The sequence below is a fragment of the Falco punctatus genome (genome assembly GCF_963210335.1).
Source record: "Falco punctatus genome assembly, chromosome: 10".
NCBI lineage: Eukaryota > Metazoa > Chordata > Aves > Falconiformes > Falconidae > Falco > Falco punctatus.
This window is the reverse complement of record NC_137590.1, coordinates 11,659,353-11,683,648: the sequence shown is the minus strand read 5'-3', so window position 1 is coordinate 11,683,648 and position 24,296 is coordinate 11,659,353. Positions and strand designations below refer to the sequence as shown.

Below are 24,296 nucleotides of genomic sequence, written 5' to 3'. Positions count from 1 at the left end.
TAACTTTACCTGTAACATTAACGATTGTAGTCTTAAAACCAATATACTTTGAAGTTTCCTTTTAAATTCCTTTGCTTGAATTCTTTTCCTTACGAAGCAGAAATCACAAAGAAAAGCTGAGTTTTCCCTCCCGATCCCTACACACAGGTAGGTACAGTGGAAGTGCATTAGCTGCGGCCACAGGCAGCAATTTCAGGGATGGGGGAAGGCAGCCATGTCCCAGGTTCAGAAATCAGAAACCAAACCCCCATGAAAACCAGCAAGGGTCTTAGCCCTCAGCTTCAGCCCCTGCTTCCCAGCCGACATTCCTAAAACACCTAATAAACAGCAGTGGATGAAGAAACAACAAATGTATATTTTAACAGCGGCTTCAGTGTAATGTCCTTTCCACCAGGAACTAGATGACCATCTTGTTTCAGAGACAAATTACAAGTAATTTTTGTTTAGTCTGAATTACAGAATTTTAAAGAGATTAAAACATGTCTTAGTAAACACACTCCTTAAAACAGGAGACAAAAGTGTGAAGATTTCCATCATGAAAAGCAATGTGGAGACAGATAGACAAGGGTAAAATTAATGACAAATTGTGTTCTGCAATTTGCAAGCTGGATTTTTTCCTCATCTCTTCCAGGCTGTAAGTAATTTTATTTTTTTAATCCAAAGGAAAAGATGTAAAGCTCTTTGTTCAGCACACAGAGGATGTTAAATATGTACAACAATCACAAATTCCAACTAGTACGAGTGTTTCCACGGTATGTTCTCCCCTTAGACCACGGTTTCACAATTGTGGCAATTTCAGAAGTTGGAGGATACTTGAAAAATGTTCAGAACATAACGTGTTCATAAAGATACAAAAGTGATTACTACAGTGACCCAGCCTCTCTGTCTCTCTGTACTGAATTTATCTAAGCATAGCATTTTATGCAAGGTACCACGAGATTTCTGGGTTTGGTGGTTGCTTTTTTTTTCCTTTTGTTTTTAAACACTCTGCTAATCAGCTTGATGGATTTTGAAAACTGACAATTAGAAAATAACAAGATACTGCTAAAACCTGGAACTGAAAGGACAAACCTCTTACTGTTGTTTATGCAGACTATTTTTAGGCCTATGATTTCCTTGAAAAACATCAGCCACATAGAAGCAGCAGTACTGTACTTGAGATGAATTCCAATAGAGATGTTCATGCCAGGTAAAACAAGTTCAAATGGAATAAACATTTCTTCTTCCCCCCCCCAACAAGTTCCAGCATTCAGTAGCATCTGGTATTCGTAACAATACCCGTTCAAGAAGGAAGTCTTTCACTATGTGATAGTTACCCGAAAACCTACCCTGCAAAGCAATACATTAAATGAAGATTTCCTCCTGTGCATGTGCCTTTTCCTAAAAGTCTGCTCTAGCAACTATAGAAAGGGCTAAAGACATTAAAAAACAGTTCTATTTTTTGCTCAAACATACAGAAAGAGGATTATTCTTTCACTTGGTCAACTGAAAAATAAATGTGTCTGTAAGGAAGAAAGAGTAGCAGAAATATGATCGAATCCGATATACTTACAATAAGGAGCAGCAGCAGGAGTTCAGAGATCAACGCACTATGTTCAGAGACTTTAAGTCAATGCTAGTCAAGACCAAATAATTCATCCCGTAAATTAAACTAATAATTAAGTCAGATGAAAACAAAGCCTAATTAAAAATGAAAACAAATTCACCATCATTAATTTCTATTTTTAATTCTTGTTATGCTCTACCCAAAACACCAGTGAGGCCACTTCAGTACTACTTTGTGTGCTGAATTCACTGCTGTTATAGATTGTTCTAAGTCTCCTGGAGATATGCCCATCTACTATGTCAGCAATGAATTTCACAGGGAGAAAGAAAAGTGACCTTGGTGAAATAATTCAAATAAAACTGTCAAACCACGAAACCAAATTTTATACTGCAAGTCTTGCACCAAGTTATGAAGTCAGGGTTTTTTTTCTTCTGTAAAATTTTCCCAGCAATTATATGGGAAAGCTGTTTTCCAGAAAGCAAATCATTCATTCGGCATTGCTGCCAATTCTCATTTAGGGCCAGATTCTGGACATGACTAAATAACAGAATCAGTTATTCCTCTGCAAAATACTGTCACTTAGTATAAGGCACTTTTGCCTGTGTTATAAAATATCGATGCTACTACGGCATATGTTAAAGTAATTTATTTTTTTTTAAAAAAAAGGGAAGAAAAAGGAGACTTAAGGTCATTTTAGTCAGTAACACTGGAGAAGTATCATCTCTAGGACAGCAGCAGCTGTGTCCTGAGATAGTAAAATATTATTATAAATTTAAAACAATCAAATAAAAAATGCACTCTATTTTTGGGTCCCTTTCTTCAGTCTGGGGAAGGAAAACCACAGATCTTTGCAAAGAATGAAGTGTACTTAATTTTAAGAGTGCACTTAGGAGGCAGATTTCATATAGAGAGATACACAGAATCTTTCCTTAGCTCCTGCAGGTCAAAGTCAGTCAGTCATATACCTAATTCTTCCCAAATTTTTAACAAGCCTATTATGTCAAAACCATGTCCCAGTTTTCAGATCAAGATATATGCCAGTTACTGAATTATTCTGGAGTTCTTTCATACAGACAGTGGTTGTTTTATCCTAATGTAGGGGGAATTTCCCCTAACAAACAATGCTTCTGCCAGACTAAGAATTGCAGCCTGCGCTCATTTTCCCCCACTGAAAAGGTATGTAACATGCGAAATCTTCCACATCAAGGAACAACGTAACTTCACTGTTTCGGGAAGAACAGGGAGGGGGAAATCAGACTGCTTTTCCTTGAGCATTTCCTGATAGTCTTTTCAATAAACTGTAACTTGAAATTTTACATTCTGTGATCTGACGAAATTGTTGGCAGACAAGAGGGGGGTTTTGCTTTGTGAAGAAGAGCTTTTGTTTTCAGTCTAGAACAACACTGGTAAGGTCTCTTCAAATTGACAACACACCTTTATTTGAAGAGCTTTATTTCCATCAGATTTTTGTCAAGTCATAACCTGAATTTGTATACAAAATGTCCCTGTTAATATGTCTTTTTAAGACCTCATCTTTAGTGTCAGTAAGACACTGCAAATCACGAATTCAAAATTTCAGTCCCAACTAAATACAACATTTATTACTTTGAAACCTCAAGAGTAGTAGTGGAACTCCGTATTTGTGAAGTTTCTTGCCTCTGAAAGCCTCAAGGTGTTTTACAGACAGTAAATCAAGCAACTCCTGCCTGCCTCATTCAAGCTGCATTTCCTGCCTCCACCATCGCATCCCGAACTGCACACCTTACATTAACCCTACTTTAAAGGCAGGCACACAGGGAGTAAGTTAATTGTCTAGAGTCCCTTGGGTTAGTGGAAATGGAATTTTCACTTCCTCTGAGTCATGTGTTTTTATCAAGATATTACTAAGAAATAATCAGATTATTACTAAGAACTATCAAGATTTTACTAAGAATTAGAGTTGTATTTACCATGATCACCCCTAAAACAGTTTTTAGAATTCAGGTTTCTATGATCGAAAATAAATTAATATTTGTTTACTGATCTTCCTAAAGACCAAACAGTGCAAATGCCCAGTGGATTTTTATTTATTTACCTATACCCTATCAGGGCTACAAAACTAATTCAGAGCTCCCTAAAGTAGTTTTAAGCTGAAATTTAATTCAACATTAATAGTGTCTATAAACAAGAGTGTATTTTTTATTTCTCAGAACAGATCATACTTCTGCTTTACTCCCTTTTTAAAGCTTGCCATCATCCTTTATGTTATTCAGGAACAGCTTTCTTACAAGCCAAACAGTTAACTATTTGGTAAATTCTTTCTGTAGCTATATTGTCTATGCTGAAGCCAGAGTTACAGGATTAGCACAAAGATAAAGTACCCTCTTTAAGAAGGGACTTGAGCTGAGAAATATACAATGGATGTACTGCAAACTTTAACACAGTTTAAAAACATGTTAATACAGAAAAGTTTTCCCAACTCTGAAAAGCTCAGTCTGTCAGTGTCAAACCCTGGGTTTCCCAAGCAGGCCAGCACACCCAGAGCAGCACCGGGCGGGGGGTTTACTCTCAGTTGCAAGCTTGCATGTGCACATCGGCGGTCCCCCAAGCCTGTCCGTTTCTGCTGTTCCTGGGAGCAAGCAGGATACTGGTGGGAGTAAATCCTATTCCTTAAGCTGATGGTAAAGATTTCTTTTACATTTCATCTGGATTATTTTGCAAGACAAGCAGAAAAGCAGGCAAAGTTACAGGAATGATGCAAATTAAATAAGCAAGCATTCAATCTGCTAGTATTTATGGTATCCTGCAAACATGAGCAGTATATGAAACCAAACTTGGTAAGTTTTTCCTCAAAATTAAAATTGGAACATTAGTAGACTTGTTTGTTTTTGAAGATACACTGATACTTGCTATGATTTGCAAAGGTGGGTTTTTTACTGTTAAGGTGGTCACAGAAGACATGCCACAAACATGTTACTGGATGATTAAAAATATTCACAAAGGCACAGCTCTCCCCCCCCCCCCCCCCCCCCCAACAACGACAAAACTAGGTAAGGAGAGAGAAGAAAAAATAAAAATCCATCAAATCCTCTGTGATTACTTTAACTACTTCACAAAGAAAATTAAGAAAAGGCACGTAAGGACAGTACTGCAACAAGTATTATTGGTATAATTATGAAAGCACTATATTGCATACAAAAACATCTCATATGATGTTCCTGTAATGAAATTCTGCTTGTCAGTTCTCAGACATAAGGACCCCATTCAAAACCCCATTTATGTGGGAAATGAACTTCAAAAATGTAGTATAAGACTTAAACAGAAGTAAACCAAAAGACAACTCTTTAGAAAACTTCTCCAAGAAGCTGCAAATGACTTTTTTTGTATTTCCAATTTCATGTCAAATGGTTATTATTAATTCTTTACTGAAGTAGCAAATCACACAAAAAAAATTTAAAAACGGTCTGAAGCTCAGAATTTAATTATAGATAGTATTAATGCATACATGTCCCGGAAAAGTGATTTTGAGAGCGGCCCCAGCTGTAATTACAGAAGAGCCTCGCAGCATTCCAGCCACTTGGAGGCGAAGGGGCACCATGGGTCTAATTTTGAAGCAAATAATGAGAAAGCTGAAAAGTATGACTCCATATATTTGGAATCATCTTGTGGTAATCAAGGTTACAGTTCCTTATATGGTGTGGAGAACATGAAGCACACACAAAAAATAGAATATTAAAACTACAGGGTATAAAGAACTGCAACTATTGCAAAAACCCCAAAACATACCCCACCGACCAGCCAGCAAAGCCCCCGTACTTCTGTGCTGCCATGAAACACAAACCTTTGCCCTAAAAACAAGGCTGGTTACGCACCCAGCTTCCTAAACGGCGTAATTACAAAAGCGTAATCCGCCAGGAGGCATGAATGAATTTTAGACAAATCCAGCAGAAGGCAAGCCACCTATTCACAAAGTGCTCGCGAAAAAAGAAATGGGGAAAAGGCAGAAGAAAATGAAGACCTATTTAAAGAGGTTGTAGTTGTCTCTTCCCCCCCCCCCCGCCCCCCCCCTCCTTTTTTTTTCTTTTTCTCTCTGCCTGTCTAAAGTTAGTCTGGCTTAGAGGATGCACTAACTTTCCCAATCAGTTTTACATTACAGCACAAGTCCAGAAATAGCTCCCAGCCGCCTTGGCCTCTAGCACGGTTGCCATGGCAATGGAACCACAGTGCTATAAATAGCTCATCAGCACCAAATCTTGTGAGACACATCTGGAATGGGGCCAGCCCAGCCCTGGCCTGACAAATAAAAATAGGCACAGGCAGTTTCAAAGGCTGGAAAGGTACAATGCGGCTCAGCTTGTGCGAAGCAGCGGGCAGAGAAACAGTTTGGATTGCTTGTTAGCGTGAGATTTATTTGATAGGAGATTGGGAGAAGTATAAAAGTTACTTTATTGCATACTAAACAGTCAGTCTTTCTCTACGGTCTGTTCTTCTTTTCCCCTAGTCTGCAGCAAAACCATACGGCCTGAAGCTGTAACAATGCAGTCTTGTGCCCAGGAGACCATTAAAATAAGGGAAAACAGAAGAAAAGAAATCTTCAAAACTTCCCCCTCTAACTATTTCTGTACATTTTTGGCTCAAGTGAATTTAAGCGCTCCTGCAAGTCCGACAGGCGTCCTGGATGGGCTCCTGCACGGGCTGGAGCATTCTGCTCCAGTTAAACCCATTCCCAGGCTACCCCATGGCTCCACACGCCCGGTACAAGGTGGCTCCCTGAACCCCTCTGCCAGGCTGCAGCGCCGCTCTCCTCCTTGCCCTCACCAGGGACAAAGCTGGTGCTATGGGCTACGCTGAGGCTACACACGAGCCGTGCCCGCAGTGGTGGCAGGCGCCATCAGTAGTCGCGATGTAAGGCAGCCCGCTTCCCAGCAGCTCTGCTTGACGAAACTGCTTTTTGAGCACGCATTTTCTTTCACTCAGTGGGTGAGAAAATGTCGTATTTTTAGCACAGACTCTTTATCAACCCATTCAATTACATCCAAATTATCTGTGTGGGAACAGAATGTTATGTCAAAAATGTTATTCAGTATATTTGTCAATATTACACAACAGGAGACATTTGTATAATCAGGAGATTCAATATTTTCTACAGCAGATGAAAGCAACAGTTCAGGAATCAGACTGAAGTTGTAAGACTTTGCTATTTCACAGACACTGGAAATAGTAGTCAGCATGATAAAACACAGCGAACACCACTCCCAAAATAGTAAATCTTAGTTGCTCTATCAAAAACCAATAGAGATTACAGATGGTAATCAAAAAAACTGCAACTATAATAAGCATTAAGCCACAGTAAAATATCTTCCGTATGCCATAAAGGCACTGCTCACACACTACACACAAACTGCACCATCAACCCACAGGATTCCTTTAGGTCCCTACATGGATATTTTCCTTTCTAAAAATTGTACAGTAACTTCCATCCAGGCTTAAAGCTGTATGTAAACTTTCCTCCCCTTCTCCCTTCCTTTTACCACAGCCAGTTTGCTCATTTGAAATCTGAACAATGTATGTTTCAGAAAACAGCAGTTTTCACAGAAGTATTCTGGAAAACCCACTTTATAACATGCAGTGAAGAGTAATTCAGGATTTATTGGTTTTTACAAAGATCCTCCAAGTTAGTTTAAGAACCTATAATCAACTGCAAGTTTTGATTTCAATTCTATAAAGAACAACTACTTTCTTTTTTCTTTCTTAAGAAAGCAATTAATAAAATATTCTGAGATAGCCCTTTCTGGGTCATATAATGAATTCTGTTTTGTCTGGGAGAATGATGAGTGGGAGATGGCTGTAGAGCAGGGAACACATCCAGGTAACCCCGACGTGGCCCACACTCCAGCACTGTGCTGGACGGGCCCCCCAGCAGCCAGGACACCTGCCCGCTCCCCCCGTGACTGGATGCTGCTCACGGATCCCTCCTCCTCCAGCCGTGGCTTTGGAGGGCTCCCTCCCCCAAGCAGATCATGAGTACCCCTCTACACTTCCCACTGCCAGGGGGCACATTTCATCCCAGACACCACAGCCATCTGCCTGGGACAGTACGTGATGACTGGTTTTCAACTGAAACCTGTGCACAGCTTCCCCCCACCGATAACCGACACCCCCGCAAACGCCTGAGGCTGCTCCAGCTGCCTTCACTCCTGTTGTGCGAACTTGAAGGTGTTTTCACACTCACCACGACCAAAACAGACCGATTAAAACCAACCCACTGCCGCGTGCCTCCGAGGCCTGCTCTGCGATACAAACCTCAGAGCAGCCCCTCACCCCGCCCCAGAAAATTACTCTTCCATGCCAGGAGGAAACGTAAGCTGGTCCAAGGCCAAGGCCGGGTACAGAAATGAAAGGTAACGGTATGGATGAGATCACAATGGCATGATCCCAATCCAGGGCGAGCCCGGGGCAAGAACATGGTGTGAGTGAGTGGGGAGGAACATGGCACAATCCCTATTAACTTGTTCTTTTTTTTTTTTTCTTTTTCTTTTAAGTAGGCTGCAAAAGACAACAAAAAACATGGAAAAACATGAGGCAATTAAGAATTCACGTAACAAAATTTCTCACTCTACTTTGCCTTCTGCCCCTCTTTTCCAGCGTTTCTTCCTAAATTTTGTTGGGCCAAACACACCAGAGACTTGGCTCTAACTAACGATCCCGTCAGTTGCAAAACACTACCAAACCTATTGATTTACATATAGGATGTTATCTCTTCTCTACACTTTAAAACAATTATGTTTGCCTGCCTTCATTTTTATTTACCCCTATTAAAATAAAACAAGAAGAGAATTAATCAGAAATCAAAATATCAGCCTCCTCTAAACAACGAACAGGTTACTGGAAGCGGAATGAAAGGCAAGTGGCACGCTGGGCCTGGAGAGCTCGTGGGGAAATCAAACCCCTGACGTGAGTGGGGCACAGTGCAGGGAGAGCTGACGCAGCCACCTGTGCTCCCGGGCTGTTGCTGCGACTTACCTGCTGCCATTTCTGTCCTTCCTGCTGCCTGAAATGGTTTCAACCTCCCCTGAATCTCAAAGACTGTCATCCTGAAGAACTAAACTTCTACGTACTCCATGGAGTTTGGTAGCTTTTTCAGTTATTTCAGCAAGAGTTCTGCATACTAAAGACTACAATTTTTAATTTTACAGAAGGAAGGAATGAAAAGTTGAAGTCTAATGCTTAACTGTAAGAAAGTAACTAATTGCTCCCATGGTCTTTACTGTCTGTACAGCCATCAAGCTAGATGAGTGAGAACTCAGTATGGTTGACTGTCAACTGCTCTCCCACCCTGCTTCCTCCTTTAATATCCATATTCTTAATACACTTTTTGTCATGCCTGTTTTCTGGAAGATAGAAAACTGTCTGTATCTACAAACAAGGTCAGGGATTTTTCTGTTGTTAGCTTACAGTTAAAACCAGCTTAAGTCACAGGCCTTATACAGCAGAAGAAACCAACAACATAACTGTATCACTGACTGCATCACTCCTGTGCTCTGTGGTAGCTGAACTTGGAGGAAAACTGTAAATGTAGTATTTTTTCAAAATCTATTTAGATCAGGTACAGTAGGGATCTTCTTAGACAGGTTTAAAAATATTTGCTGCTAACTTAGACTAAGGAGACTGTTTCAGCAAGGTCATTTAGGCAAAAATGAACAGGAATAACTTTTAATGGAATTAAAGAGTGTCTCTACAGAATATAAATTTGTTTGAAATGCCACCAAAAACTGTGAGTTCAAATCAGCAAATGAATGCTAGCTTCAACTACTAGCATGACATTTTTAATATGGCAACAACCTATGCATTTGGTAAGTATATGTCCCCTACCGTACGCTGCCCTGAGCAATTAAAACAGGTGAACCTCATGGGATATCCTTTCATTGTGTTGCAACAAAGTATTTATATGAACCTTGTCCTCATGGTCTTTAGCTCCCTCCAGTGCCATCAAATCAGTAGAATTGCTTTCCACTGATAAAGACCATCACATACATATAATTTAAAATTGCATTATTCTGACAAAATTAGTGACATCACTAATAAAATCAAAATTTTGTTAATAATTTAAAATGCTAATAAAAGTGTCTTCCCTCAATGACTAGGACTAAAAAACACACCCAGAGAGCGGGTAAAAAAAGAAAAGGAAAAAAGAGACAACCAAAGAGCTAGATCTGAAGTAGGAATAAAGCTATACTGACAGCCACAAAATGCTTTATAAGCATTATTTACTGGTACTTGCACCATGCCTTTCAGATGATAGAAAAGTTAATAAACTGGTATTTCATACTAGTTTCAATTATTTGAAGAAACAGCTATCTGCAAGAACAGACAAATCAAAGGTTCAGACAGTTCCCACATTTTTCGGCTTGTGTGTGGCTTGTATAACCCAAACCCCAAACACTGAGAACACAGAACCAGGCACTTCCCTAAATGCTATCTGAAAAAGGGGCAACATCATTTTTAACAGAAATTTTAGACAAAGCTGACATGATCTCACGTGACAGAAAAGGAATTTTGATCCCAGAACTGAGTTTCCGCAGGAACTAGGGAAGCATTGATAGCTCAGGGAAGGAATCAGGCCCTAGATGAGCCCGAAACAATGGGAGGCCAAACTGCTGCTGGGTTTGGAGCAGGGTGGCAGGGAAGACTTCACTGCCTTGTTAAAGTACACTTGTACAAAGGTCTTCAGAAAAATAGCTCACATGTATTTAACATGCAAGAACAGAAATCCAGAGCTGGAATTCTGCCTACCTAGGCACCACCCTAAAAGAGATTTTTGTTTAGTATTTTAGAAAGTTAGGTTATTTTGCAAAAAGACAGTAATTTCGACTGTTACCCTACTCACAGGACTCTCAAATACTTCATTTCTATCACGCCAGCGTCACATGTGATGCTTGCTGCAGGCACTCAGGACTGGAAACGGCAGTCAGTGTCTTCACAGGACTACCTGTCACTACCTGTTTGGGAGCCGACAGTTTGAACACCTCACAGCAGCTCACATTTCAGCTTTTGCTTTTCTCAGAGCATGCTCCATTCTTAATCCAACTTGGCAAAAACAACTCCAGGCCTCTGTAAAAGGAGGCCCACAACCTGGCATCTAGTATTAAAAGCATCTGTAAAGAGCACATCTCTCATTCTGACCTGAGTTTTCTTTTTTTCCTCAGAAAAATTTGCTTGAGTATGAAACTTAATACCAGACATAATTAAAAATATTCATTTTAAAACAAGGAGGCTACACAGAGCTCTAACAGTAGTTTTATACTGTTAACTTTGAGCAGTATAGTGACACTGATCTTTGGCTACTGTGAAAAGCACTGCCTGCAAATACTCTATGTTCTTTTGCGTATAATAAAATGAAAAAGGCCAATTTAAGTGCTTGTACCAGACAAGCCTGTGTGTGCCTGTACCCTGGTACACGTTACATTCAGGCAGATAAAAGGAGCAAGAAATGAAGCTTGGAGCCAAATTCAAAAGGCAAACAATAAAGGTGAACATACTACTTGTGTGGGAAAGCCATTCACAGGGAGTGACCACATCTCTGAAAAAATGCAGCCCTCTTATTCCCATAGGAATTTAACACATCAAACAGACTCTGTCAATCACCCAGTTTCATGATTTTGCTTTGTTCAGATTGTTGCTACTCTTAAAAGGAGAATCTAATATAGACCCTACACCTTCGCCTGCTCACATGTTGTTTGTACACAGTAATTGACTATGTATTTCCCCAAACTACATTTGACTATTCAGCACTTTTAAGTGTATAATTAAAATGGACGCCTCACAAAATACTGTGGCTTTACAGACTCACAAAGAGCTCTAATTCAGCAAGTGACATGATATGCCATTTTAGAATACTTTAAATCTTTAGGATCTTCTAAATAAAATATCTTGGTCCTTCCCCACTCTTCCCACTGACCTGCTACCTTGACTCAACTTATCCTGAAGCAGAATTTTAATCATTATAAAATCTGAACTCCTATAAGTCTTGTCTTTCAAAACAGAAGACTGGCTATAACAGACCTTAGAAATAGCACTAAAAGCTCTAATCATTCAAACATCTGTAAAACTGACAGTAGGATATACTTTATATTTGCAAAGCATATTTTAACATTTTCAAAACCTATTTTTTAACATGGACTTTTCTAAGCTGCACACTTTTAAGATTAAAGTAACAGAGAATTTAGAATGAAGTGTGCACAGGAAAAATAAAATCCCTGACAAGGCACAACCTTAGCCTGTTTCCTCTCTGCCAGGAGTCACGTCTGCTGGTTTCAGCACAGAGAGGTTTTCCATGGCAGTTCCCTGACTCACAGATGAGCAGTCAGGTGCCGCAAAACATGGAACCGAGACAGGACTGGAGTAAGCATGCAGGGATAGATCTGTGTGGGTGATGGATGGGCAAGCGTGAGAAAGACTTGTTGGGTGAGGGCACAGATAAAAAGGACGTGAGGGAAAATGTTTTAAGGACTTTTAAAATCCTTGACTAGCTTAATACAATGTTACAACCAGGAATTGATAATGCAGCTACTTCAGGTGAAATTAGTTCTTTTAAAACAGCTTTATTGACTCTATTTATTACAGTTACATAGAAGTGTTGTAATTACTGAAGTAATTACTAAATATATTATTCATAGAACACAATTATTTCAGCATTATAACTTTAAAACCCCTCAACAGCAGAACAGGAAGCTCTATCTTGAAATGGAACCTTATACTCAGAAGAACATTAAGATGCAGGAGGCGCTAAAGATGAACATATACATACCGCCCTTGCAGTCTCAGCATCCTTACTGGCCTCCGTTTTGGTCAGAGGCTGAGGACTGCGAAAGCCTAGACAGGGTGTCTTCTCCCACAGCCCCATCCTCCTCTTCTGACATGGGCCTCTGTGCTCCCGGGCACTGCCAGAGCCTTGACCACAAACCACCCTTCTACCAGGGTTGAAGAGAACCTCTGCACTGAGGTGTATTGTACAAAATCGGGCTAAATTTAAATTACTGCCACGTTCTCTGGAAACCTTAACTTCATTCCCTCTTTCCTCAGGGGACGGGGGGGAAGGAGAAAGGAGAAAGATAGATTCCAGCCATTATGGTTGTGAAGCAAGCACACAAAATGGTGCAGTGAGCTCTGCCTATGCAGGCAGCATGAAACACACACTGAGGGGTGGAAAAGAATTTGATGTCAGCAGTCATTAATTCTGAAACTCCAGCAATGCTAGTTTATGCTTTTTTATTCTGCTGAAAAGAAAGCTATTAATAACAACTCATTTTTGCGCCACAAGTGGGTGGACTTCCTGGCTCCACACACTCAATCACAACTGGGCAGCAGGGAATCCAAAGGAAAGAAAACCCAACCGAAGAGCCCAAGGTGTGCATTCAGGTTCCAGAAAATTTCCAGACTCTACTGGATGACTGATTGAAAGCTGTAAGATTCCAGCAGAGGACACACACATCTTGACCATCTCTCTGTCTGCAGAGGGCAGTGTCTCATGTTTGCATTTTGAACGGCTGAAACCCTAAACCTAAGTTATTTATTAACAGATTAAAAATTTCCTCTTCTACATGAAAGGAAGATTTAAACTGTCTCAGGAGAACAACTGAGCTAAAACAGGCACTAAAAACCATGGGTAGAACTGCTGCAGTGGAAAAGGATGAGAAAGGGTCTAAGGTGGTACTTATCTTTCCCAAATGTAGGGCATATTCCTACACCAACATACATTAAGGGGTTATGGACCCAGCTGCGGCTTTGCCACCCTTACACAAAGCTGTGCTCAATATCCAAGTCTATTATTTTGCAACAACATAAACCCAGTAACCCTCTTAATGTCTTACTGCAAAGAAGCATTAAAGGATGTACAACACCCTTCAGTGTTGCAGTCTTGGTTCAAATGCATGCCTAAAACTTAGTGGGCATCTGACATTTACAACCCACAGACCTGGTAATAAACGTGCAATTCAAAGCTGTACTAGGAAGCAGAGACATGCAGCAGCACTAGCGGAATGATCATGACCCAGCTGTAGCCCAGACTGGCTCACCTATTGCTCTGATACCTGTAACTAGGAACTATGTGATTTGAGAGTGCTGAAGACAATTCCAGGATTTCCATTTGTTCTGCATTACTATAATTAGAGCTTCCGGATCATAGTTTACACTAAGAACCAGCAGCAAAGACTGCAAGGTGGAAGAGACTCAGATGGGTCAGATAGGGAGAAAGTTTGACAAGAAACCTCAATAGTTTGGGTGAAAAGGAGGTGTGTTCTTACATTACTTACACCATATCAGGTGCTTATACATACACAGCCTATGAACATTATAACCATATGTGAAACACAGCTTTTATCACACCACAGTATTTTAACTCCACTTCCTCTACTCAGCAGCAAATTATTAGATTCACCACAAAAAAGGGTGCCTAAGCACAGCAACTGATATATTACACAGAATTGAATAATATGCAGCTACTAACTAAGCCACTCTGTTTTCTTCTACATTTTCCAGCCCAAGACATTTTTGCAGCATCCTAAACACACTAGCTGCCCTGTATTGATTGCGATGCTCAAAACTAGTGACAAGGTGCAGAGCTCTCAGCATGGCACTCTTCCCTCACCCCAACCCACCCACGTTTAGATCATACAGCTTCAACTTGTAAAACTATAGTTATCTTCTTCGTATAAATGCACATGCACAGGAAGTCCAAGGAACAGACTGCCAACTAAGCAGATGAGAAAATTAAAAAAGACCTGAGACACTAATAAACTATGCCAGAATTATATACTCCATCTAAATACAGGTTTTAAGGGAACATCACTGGAGTACTTCTGCAGATAAGCATATCCTTCGTTTTAATGAAAGAAAAATTCCCTCCTTTGAATGAACCCACTTCCAGTTGAGAGACCTATGTTTTACTAACACATCTTATGATGCTCTGTTTCTTTGCTTAAAGACAATAGAATGGGGAAGGAAGAAAGAAAGTTGTTTCTTTTTAAAAAAAAAAGGCTGATATAATTTACATTCGGGTCACTGACTTTCTTGATTGTGGCTCTAAACATCAAGCCTTTGAAAAGGAAAAAAATCCAGACACCCTAGCCCCACACCACTGTGCAGCAGAACTTCCTCCTGTTACCTACCATCCATTTTTATCAGTGTGAGCTGCAGCTATTTAGTGGAGTCAGAAGGTATCTACGGAAGAAAAAAATGGCCAACTAACATCAAAATTGAAAAATGCTACTTTTCAAATATATTACCGACTTTAAGTACGTACACGGGGAAACTGCCATACATTTACACAGACATAAATGTGTCCAACTCAGTAGTGTAAAAATCTGTTTCAGTTTTCTGCATGTCTAGTGTTAATCTATTATGATGCTTTGCGGTATGGATGTTAGTAATAAATGTGAAACAGTTCAGAATTTAAAAGATGCACTATTTAAACATGGATACTACAACCCAATTGGCCCTGTAATCCATATACGTATATGCAATATATGTATAAAAGCACCATACCCTTTTACAGATTCTGGTAATTAAGAGTTCTGTTTCAAAAAAACACCATGTTTCATAGAATATAAACATGGTAATTGTCACTTTTATCTCACAATCTACACTGTGATTTCAATTATGCACAAGAAAGAGACTGCTTATGAGAACTGAACCAAGAAGGCAAATCGCATCCCTCATAATAACAGTAACAAACCTGTGTTCATTAGTGTGTCTGTTTGTTCTTAAAGGGTATTTGTTGAATTCTTACAAACATCTCTTACAGACTGGTGAAAAAAGAAAAATGTACTGGGTGCGGCATTAATCTTTCATTTGTAAGACTTGTTGTGAGGGAAATCAGTTTCATATTCTTTACAGCCACGTGACTATCAGAAAACCACAGTGCACAGTTTTGGCATAATTAGCAGGACCTTCTTAAATACAGCCCAGAAGAAAGCTCCGAGGGAAACAAACACATTTCACATCATTAGGGAAAGTCAGAGCTGAAATGCAGGTACCAGCCTCTGCACAGAACAGCTGAAATCCTACCTATTTTTAGTTCACAATTCCAATAAGAAAACAGCTGGGAGTCTAATGAAATTATCTTGGTGACAAATTCAATGGACTGAACACTAAAGTTACTATTTTTAAATAAAGTTCCTAATTATCTTTCAAAACAAGAAGCAATTAAGCAGCAGTGGAGCTATGGCTTCCTAAGCGTCTGCTAAGGCTTGGCTCCAATCAGACTGCAACTGGGAAATGTCTCAACACCTTTCTGATCCTAAAAACTGGTTGAGGGCCAGGCTCAGGGGTTGGTTGGTTTGGGGGTTTTTTTTGGTTTGTTTTGGTTTCGGTTGTTTTGGGTTGTTTTTTTTTTAGTTCAATGAAAGCAGTTCTGCTTTGACCTGTCCGGTCCTGCCTTGCCCTGTTTTTCCCTGCCTGACTGTTCCCAGTCGCCCTCCTCATGCGCAGGGAATGCCTGTGCACCACTGCACAATGTGCAGCCAGCCCATGTGAGGAGAAGGTGGAGAGGAAAACAGAAACCAAGCTCGTAATGTCTGAAGAGAGCTGGTAGACCTTAGTGCAGCTCAGCTCCATGGAGGAGAGGTGGACAGTGAGGTACTCCAGAGGCAACAGCGATGGCTCGGGGATCCCACCTGGCAAAGGGCTCTGAAAGAGCAGAGGGGACTCTGCAATATGGAGCATATAGATATTTGCAAATTTACTGAACGAGCCACATAAATCACAATGATGTGAGTTACAATCTGACACGTTCTTCTCCAAACACCTCTTTAAAACTAGACATTTTAATAACTGGTTCCTGTGCACATGCTGTGACAATAATGAGTATGTTGTAACTTCACGTAAGACGATTCCACACTTCATACACACTATATACCTTATTTTTAAAATAAACTTTTAACTATATTTTAACATGACATAGTAGGATTTATATTCCATAGTCTGGAATGCCCATTTGGGGAATATATCATCTATGCTGGTAAGACCTGAGAAGATCTTCAAATCCATCCTCTCTCCCCTTCTACAAAACCACTTAATTGTGTCAAGATTTTTGATGATATTGCACTGCTTTTTGGCATCAGTACCATGAAAGACTGAACAATAACATCTTTCACTCATCGCTCATCTGATTTCATTTAAAACCTCAGACTACCCAAAATCATCCGAAGTTTTTTTGCAGATGTGAGCTTTTATATTCTTCTTGAAGAAGAGACATATCACACCACCAATTTACAAATGGGGAAACCAAGTATCACTCAACTGGCCTTTGATAACAAAATGTGTGGATCCTAAAGCAGTTCAGCTCCATGGAACAAAGGTAAACAGTGAGTCCTCCAGCAGACAAATCCTCCAGCACAAATGGTGAAGAAAAGCCATTCAGGCTGAACCAAGAAAAGAATTGAGACTGCACACCTTAACTGCAAAATCTGTTCTTCATGGCACATGAACTGAAAGGCAGAGCTAATGAAAAGACCAAAATAAAATCATAATCAGTAGATTCGAGCAAGACTGGTTCACATCTTGAGATTCAATCTGATAAAAGAATATCCAGGGAACAGCCACACTCTTTATGCAGCCATGTAAGAAGATTGCCTTGCCAGATAGGAAGCTTCAAGATGCCCAACTTTTCCACATTCTGTTTTTGTAACATCATAAATGAGTAATTAAAATCCAACTGAGATGCCTTAATAGCAAAAATGGTGCACTGTGCATTCCAGAAATGGTCTTCAGCAACTTTGCAAGCATTACAAACATCGGCAATGTATGAACAAAAATGGCAAATTAACACAGTTTGCGGGGATTTGTCATATATATTGCTATTTTCATTAATTTATAAAAATTACTTGGGCTTCAGAAGGGTTTTGGTTTTGTGGTGTTTTTTTTGTTTGTTTTGATTTTTGTTGTTGTTTGTTTGGGGTTTTTTTAACTGTAAAAACATGATTCTCTTGGCAAAGATCATACAGCACCACTGGCCACCCGAACCAGGCTGGATGCAGCTCCACCAGCACCATACTCCTTTGGCAGACCCCTTCTTCAGGACCCAAGGCTCCTTCCCTCCCCCAGCTGCAACAGCTTTGCTAAAAATAACCCTCCGCTAGCTTTTACTCCAGCTGCAGTTTACATAAGCCCTTTGGGGGAAGGGGAACCTTGCAGAATACCCAAGGCACTTCATAGCCTTCACTAAAAATTCACTGGGCAGCCAACATGTTTCAAGTGTAAATTACTATCCAGACACTGAAAACCCTCACTTGCATAATGAATATTTAGCTTTATTGGTGGATATCCTTCTCGGAGACTTAATTAGTGTACCACAATAGAAATATAGTTAACACAGAATTATACTTAACAACTGATTGTAACACGTTTCAGCTACAAAGTCAATGTATAATACACCACAGCGCAATCAGCTCAAAAATGGTATTTCACATCACAAAACCTATCAGTGACATCCTGCCCACAAAATTACTCTTAATCACGTGTAAAATTAGCTAGCCATTTCTTTCAGTTTATTTAGGACTTAGTCATATACTATAAAAAGTACTTTAAAAAGTACTTCAGCTTCAGTGTGATAGACTCGTTCACCTAATACGAGCTTAATCTATTTTTTCATTTTCAGCCTGCCTCTCCTGAAGTAAAGATTTTACGACCATGTTCTCTGCATGCAAGCACATGGTCTCAATAAACTTTTGTGCCTGGTGGTAAATTTATACCAAATGTACTGCAGACATCTTTGTCAGGGGTCTCTCAAAAATAAATTCAGCAATACCTGTGAATGCAGTTAAGTGCCCAGACAACAGAAATCTAAATATAAAGTCCCCAGTGATGAAAAGGCTTCGGTGGATGATCAAACAGTGGAATTTACAGAAGAGGAAAAGGAGGGAGAGAATATGCAAGTCAGTGGCATCGAGTGCTCCCTCTCCCTGGGACTGGCAGTGATGTATTTGCAGTGTTTCAGCTCAGGGAATAATTGGGAATCGAACCTGGCGCTTTCACACCGCACCAGCAAATGTACTGGCCTCATTTCATCGTTGTATCAGAAATTTTCTGATGTATTCTATCTTTTGGAACGCTGTTGCTTTTAATTCCTTTTCTAAAGCAAGTCTTTAATGAGATTTTACAGTATCTTTTTAGGTCTTAGTTTGATAAAAGTATTCTCCTAATTGTCATCTTCTAATCTTGAAATGTTCTTTTTCTGCAGTAATATAGCATGAGCGATAAGAGCTCTCACAAAAAAACAACCCACCAACAACCCATGCTCCAAAAGCTGTTGTGCTTACTGGTGGTGAACATCAGAAACAACAGATCCCAAGGTAAGGCAGAGTTCTAGCAGCTACTCACCCACCAAGGCAAGTAAACTGCAAAATCCTAAAAATAATGGTCACACCTGCTCCGCGGTTCGCTGCTATCAGAGCACCCAGGGAAGCACATCACTGCAACAAGGCATTTCCTGATGGAGCAGCACTCACTGTGCCTTCCACAGCAGCAGACAAACCCATGGGGTGCCTTCCCTGCAAGCACCCCACTGCCTGCCCAGCACTGCACCCTGCATCAGCGGTCCAGGCACTCCTACCACCAAATCCACCTCAAGAATGCTAAATGTAAAAATGACGCAATCAATGCCACACTCTTTCTCATTTCCTCAAGCATTTATTTATAGCTTGCCCTGTATTTTGCATCTGCAGATCTTCCTCCGGCAGGAGGGATTCCTAGCAAAGGCTGCTCCAGCCCATATGGAAGTCTTTCATTCCGCTTGGGTCTGTATCACATTGACTCGTTTGTTCGAATCACAGCTCAAAACAAACCTCATTCAGGGCTTTTGCTGTTTGCACAAAGGGAGGTTGCAAAAGCATGGGAGGAAAGGGTGAGTTAACATTAATTCTCAGGAACTAATACGAGTTTTAACAGTTGCTTTGACTGATTCTCAACACTTGACTGTTACAGTTTTTACACCGCTACAGTAGTCCAAGAGCACTATACCATTAAGTCCAATACTAACAATTAAAGATGTAGTTTGCTCTATTTTTTGATAAAGTTATGGGAATTCTACAGTAAAACTAAGCACATTTTTAAAATTAATGGGTAAAGCTTCAATAAATATAAAAGTCTAGTACATCTAGGTGCATGACAACCTTACAGAGTTTACATAAACACGACTCCTCCTCTTATTTTAACTTCTCATCCCAATTCACTGTAACACAGACTGACCGCTGCCTGCTTTCACAAAACCCAGAGGATTTTAAGGATTACTGTATAGACAATGATCTACTATTTTATTGGTTCACATTTACTAAAAGTATCAGTATTTTTTAAAGAACTGACATTACAGGAGAAGTTTCACCTGCAGCAAACAGTTATTTTTAGGGAGGATCCGTTGTACTTTCCCTACCATCAAAAAAAAGTATATTCTGTGCCTAGTGGGAAAAAAACCCACCCCAAACAACAAAAAAACCCAGACAACCAGAAAAAATGGGCACTAACATCTACAAGATCCACATACAGTGACAGTAAGCCAAAGAATTTTAAACGTTCAACAGTTACGTAGCTCCGCCAATTGTTTGACTTCTTGAACATGTCAAACCTCGTCAAATGTTGGGCCTGTTGCTCTAAGTGCACCAACTGTCGGTTTATCAGCTTTGCCCTGGTAGTCCCATACAGTGTTTACTACAATAGTGAGATCCCCTCACTCCAGGAATGTGTGGCATCACTTAAAGGATGAAAGGCTGCCCGGCAGAACACCAAGGAATCTATGCGACCATCAATATTTGTGAAACCTGTTGTTAATAAATTAGCTCGCAGTAGTAGAAACTCCATCTACTTTAAGAGAGTTCCTAGAAGGACAAATCTAGGCTACTGAAAGTAAAAACATGTAGTAATGTACATTTGCAGCTGCATTTAATGATCTTGTCTAACAGTGCAACAAACCAATTTCTTGAATAATTTTTTTTCTGTCAAGTCTGTAACAACACTGATTAATCACTCAAAATGAATGGCTCTGAGCGAGGGCTTTGCATGCACACATGAAATCTCGTTTACTAATATATCAGTAGTTTGAAAAATACCAGTCATTTTAATTACATGGAAAATTATTTATGAAGGCTCAAAACTTAACAAATAATCAACAAAAATCAGCCCTACACAACTCCTTGATTCAAAGTTGGAACCACTACTTTTTAAGATGGCAGCTCTTAACTGTTTTGCTTAACTAACCCAGATAAGTTTATCTTTAGGTATGCACATGTATACAAATCACACACAGTTACATGCAGAACAAGCACCCTGTCAGTGTAGTTCACTGCTATGTTTTTCATATATTTCTAGCATATTCTCTTGCACTATTAATAAATGCCACAACAAAAATTTTGAGGACAGAAAAAGAAATAGTTGGAAGGAATGGGGAACTGTTGCCATTAAAATGCAGAAATTATAAATTTAATTAACAGAAGGTTTTGCCTTATAATCCATCTCCTGCTGTATTGCATTTCAATGCTTCCCCTTCACCAACAAAAAAATTCCACTGCATTTGCATGCTTGCAGAGAACAGTGCCACAAAAAACAAAGCAGAAGCATGGATAGGTATCAGAAATATGTAAGTCCAGACACTACTGAACCAGACAGACTTGAAAGCAATTACAAAAATATGCATCTGATACTTGCTTTAAAAACAAGCTCAAGATTATTTTATCTTCTCTGTTTGAAATTGGAATTTCAGAGCTTATGCACATTTTGTCATTTATCTGTATTGTTCATTTATTAAAATGCTTTAAATCATTTGGTGGTGCAAGCATGATATTCTTTATCAAACAACACAGTTTACCATTTTTACCACTAGTAACAGGGAATCTCTTCTGTGAATTATTTTTAACTCTGTGTTAGTTAACTCTATGGGTATAGGCAAACCATCAAGAAACGGGACTACAGAACAACTTTGCAGAATTCTGAACTGTAGCCAAATACTTTTAGTACAGAATTACCTTATGAAGCTGCATCATTCTCAGGTTTATACAGTAGTAGTTACTCATACATTCACATTCTTTGATAACACTGGCTTTGGTTTTAAAACAGACTACTAAAGTAAAATATTAGCTAAGAGATACATCCTGAGCAAACTACCAACTGGACTCAACACATCATTCTTCACCAGCTAACTAAAATGCCAATATGCTTGTTTAGTCCTGCCTTCATGACACTGTCTTGATGTGCTTTTGCCATTCAAAATGAAACTTACTCGTCAGAGGAAAAAGCTATCCACTGAACAAATCACGTGGATGTCTACTTATGATCACAGAGGAAATTTACTATTTTATGGACAAATTTTATTTAAATAAAATGTTAATATTCATGCCAAAGTTTCAAAAATACTCTTGAGCAAGCACGTGCCTAACCTGAGGAAGTTTTGTGCTGTGAACTTGTTACTGAAACAAAGAAATAGCTGTTACATGAGGAAACGTGCCATTTGCATGTGAAAGCAAAGGTAACACACTGAGAAAGGAACGTCCATTTCTGCTAAATCAGGTATCCATGAACACTTGCACTAGGGTTTACCCCTAACTCTTGCAGACTAATGTAAGTAATACACTTAAACTAAAAGGCAAAGTGGGTCAAGAAATCAGGAGAAAGCTCCAACCCAGCTTTTTCATGCTCTTCAGATCAGGTCAGCCCTGCCTCCAGCTGAAGATAAATCCCTCACATTTACAACTAGACAGGGAAAGGAAGTTGCATCTGCAGCCAAAGGCCAGAAAGGAATTTACACATTAACAGATGTGTGGAACAAAGAATAAATAAAAACAGCAAAAGAATGAAGGCAATGGGGGTGTGGGGGGTGTTACAAGTGGCAGAGTGAGTGAAAGTGGAGGCAGAAATTGGATTCCTGGAGCAAACAGTTACACCCTTTCACGATAATTCAGAGGGATGTGGTGGGCACTGCACAGACCTCAAAAGCCTGTGGTACGACTTCTTCAGTTATTCACATTTCGGACTTGTAAAGGTCCTTCTGCCATTGTGGCCCATCACCTTTAATATTTTCGCTCATCTGTGCTCCTAATCCGTAACACTCAAGGAAGCTATTCCAGGACACCTTTTGTTTTTCTTCATACTGGGATGTAATTTATTTTGAAGACAGAGAAGTTTATCTGGGTTTGAGTGTAGCTTGAAATTATGAATTTATGATTAGCTGTGACAACAGTGGGGACACGTGTTGGATTCATAATCCATTTATTGGCTAAGTTTAGGTTATCTCATTTTCACAGCACTTGCCAGCAGGCACATCCCTGCTATTGACAATCAGCAAGAAAGGGCAGACACATGGAGTAGTTAGGTGTAATTCAACTACTTTTATATTTGGACTCATTTTGCTGGTAGTGACTTCACTGAAGTCATGCGAAGACAGGAGTTACTGTGCTTCCCACCATCCAGAGCAACTCATTTCGGAACATAATACCCCACTGGATTGCAGAGAAAATATAACCTGGGCTGTATTTTTAATTTTTTTTTAATTAAAATTTAACCTTTTTAAAAAAATGTGATCCTCTGTTCCCTCAGGCTGAAGAAGAGTTGGGATAAGACCCTAATTCAGTTATCTCTAAGTGCTCTGGAATAAGGTGGGTTTTATAGTCAAAACTAAGGATTAGAAGTTAAGATTATGTGGGTCTATTCCTTGGCTTGCCAAAGAATTTACAGAGCAGTAGGCAAGCTCATCAGTTTTAGATCAGTGAAAGGGGACATGACTATTATTCTTCCTCACGGGAATGTTTAACAATATAATTGTTAATGTCCGTAAGAAGCTCATGTATGCCAGGAATATAGGCCAGGGAAATTCCTGTCCTGTTGAATGTGAGTACGCAGACATAGCTTGCAGAACTGGAGGAGACAAGAGCAACTACTCTGCCAAAATCACATCAAGTGGAAAGAAAGTAAGAAGAAGAAAAAAAAAGAAGTTATGAATAATACAAACAAGAAACCAGACTAACAGTAGTACCACTGATAAATCAGCCACTATTTAAAAAGGTGAGACGCTCAGCAAACACTTTACTACATGTTCCATGAAGGGAACTTTGTCATGAAGTCAAATCAACATGGAAGAAAATAATTAAGCCCTCAGATCGGGGCTCTTAATTGGTCTCTAAAAGTCAGCAAATCCAGAAATAAAACACACCATAAATCTTCATAAAAAATATAAAGACTTTACAACCCATAACAAATTAGAAATCAAAAAACCCAGCACGTCCACATCGGCTGATCCTTCAGCAGCCCTGCACAGCAGTTGGCTAATAGCTGCGCTACCCCCTTTCTTTGATAAGTATTTTAAAACAAACATCTTAAAAAATACTTCTCATAAAATTCTTCTGGAGCAGCTTGGCACAGTTCCAAGCTATCAGAGTGGCTCTGCTGGTGCTGAAGTTCGAGAAACATGACTCTGCACCACGACCAGTCACCTCGCTGTGCTTTCTGCTTCCCCGAAATGGCAGGCGGCAGGAGAAAAGCCGGCGCGGCCGGCGGCAGGAAATAGCATGAGAATGGGCTCCCGCATGCTGCTTCCAGCCCTTCCTGATATCGGAGGGTGTGAAATGGGCTGCAAAGACTGTCTCTCACATTATTTCCTTTTCCACCCCAGCCAAAACCAGGAAGCGCCAGCTAGGAGATACACAGAGACAGCACAGCGTAAAACAAAGCATAAAATCAAATTGGTGGCCAAGGCTAACTAAAGCAAAAATTCAAGGATCTGTGGGCACAGGCT

General features: G+C 39.9%; 1 protein-coding gene across 3 annotated transcripts in view; it reads right to left on the bottom strand.

The window, feature by feature from the left end:
* The window catches only part of GNAS (GNAS complex locus), a 158,630-nt gene that overhangs the window by 11,876 nt on the left and 122,458 nt on the right, over nucleotides 1-24,296 (bottom strand). The gene's annotated exons all lie outside the window — the stretch shown is intronic.